Source organism: Cynara cardunculus (assembly GCF_001531365.2).
Source record: "Cynara cardunculus var. scolymus isolate 2C chromosome LG 10, CcrdV1, whole genome shotgun sequence".
NCBI lineage: Eukaryota > Viridiplantae > Streptophyta > Magnoliopsida > Asterales > Asteraceae > Cynara > Cynara cardunculus.
The window spans coordinates 16,769,890-16,772,171 of record NC_037537.1 but is presented as its reverse complement, the minus strand read 5'-3'; positions in this window follow the sequence as shown (position 1 = coordinate 16,772,171).

The window sequence follows — 2,282 nt, the reverse complement described above, 5'->3', positions numbered from 1 at the left end:
TAATTATATTTTAGATTTTTTATATTTAAAATGAAATATTTATCTTTTATTTTATTATGTTTATTTGCAGTTAGTTACATGAATTCAAATAGTTACATGAATTCAAATATGAAGCTTTAATAAGTTATATTTACGTATAATTTACTTGTAATCTTGAATTTTAAGTAATATGTATCAACAAAAAATATTTCATGTATAAAAAACGGTTTTTAAGAGTTTTTATCAAATGTTTTATAATATAGTATAGATAAAAACAAATAAAAATAAAATGGAAAGACTATTTAACAATTAGAAATTACATTAAGATCAAATAAACCTAATATTTTGTGTAAGGATATATCTGGTATCTAAGTTTTTTCCACCGATAACATGTATAAACAAATTATGATTCATATGTAAAATTATAATAGTTTGAGACTACCCAAATGTATTTGTTTGTAGCTTCAATTTTTGTGTAGATTACGATTCTTTATCAATTCAAATAATAGTTTTGAAAACTTGTCATTTTATTCAAAATATAAGTGACATTTTAAGTTAACATATAATATATGTTGTGTTTTAGGATTTTTAATTACAAAAAATAATACTTATGATTATTTAAATATTAAACAATAAAACTAGAGTTCTAATGTTTAATATTTAATACATAAAAAATGGAAAACTAATACAAACATTTATAGGTCATTTACCATACTCTTATCTGGTAAGCGCTTACCAGTTACCAAGTAATATTACTTCACCGGATGAATATGGTAAAGATCAAGAATCTTATCCGGTAAGAACGAGACAAAGATCAAAAGTCTTACCCGGTAAGTGAGGACGGCGACTCTTATCATGGTAAACGCTTACTGGGTAAATTGTTGCATACAACGTATTTTTTGTGGACTAAAATCTTACCTGATAAGTAAATAATAATGTTAAATTTTATCGATAAACACTTATCAGGTAAGTGTTTGATAAACAACCCCTTAAATAAAAGCGAGTGTTTCGTAGGATGTTTAAAAACCAAAGCAGCGAACAATGTCTTTGAAATGTTAGGATTCTAAGCATTGGGCATTAGTTTGGAGTTTGGACACAATTATTGCTCGTCCACATACAGTTGATTTAAGCATTCACAACTTCAAATATATATATATATATATACTAGTTGTGTATCCGCGCAATGCGGCGGGAGCCATGAATTTTAACGATTTTGAAGTTTCAATGGTTTTATAAGATAAGATTTAAAGATGATATAGGTTACACTTGGTCTTTACATAATAATACAATTTGAATAAATATGAGTTATGGTTCCAATTACAGACTATCGATGAAAAAAATTATATGATAGTTTAAAATTCAATATATTTAAAATCCAACATATTTAAATGACTCCACAAATTTATTCGATTTACACCAAGAGCAAAGAACCAAGAAACTTCAGTTTTAAGATAAACACTCAAAATCAATAAAGAAAACTACAAATTTGATAGATCATAAGCCATGAAAAGACAAAAAAAGATGGGTTTTAGATGAAATTTTAACTGCTTACCCTCTTTCTTGTCCAGAAACTCAGATTATAGTTGAATTAATACATGTATATATATATTTCAAAAAAACCCAAGAACATATTAATTCATAACATATTATACAGTGCAAATTTAGACAGCCTAATCCCAAAATATATAGTATATATATATATATATAAATAACTATTAAAATATAAATCGTAAATATTACAAATATTTTTTCACAATATATATAATATATAATAATATAATTAAGTCAAAAACTATTCAACATTGGACTCATTTCGAAGGTATTAACGAGACGATTATAATGATGTAACTTGTTAAAAATAAAAATGTACTTTTTAAATATGTTTTAATTGACATACGATTATGTATGTTAATTTGATAAAAATTTAAAATGAAACATTTAAAAGTAAAGAACGTAAAGTAAATAAATTAATTAATTAATTATAGGGGTATAAAGTGTGATTTTAAAATTATAATTTTAAAAAAATCGGTTGTGAGATGATGAGTGTATGTGAGGGGGTGAGTGTATGTGAGGAGAGGAGATGGTGAAAAAGTGAAAAAGTGAAAAAATGAAAAAGTGAGTATAAAGGGTATTTTGGTCATTTAGTATTTTAAGACTTTAAGACTTTTGTTAAATTTGCTTAATAAGATAGTATATATATTGTTATTAAGTAATTTAATTAATAGATAATCAAATAAGTTGATATTATGATACTAATATGGTACATGACTTTCAATAACGTATATACATATCAACTAAGTATC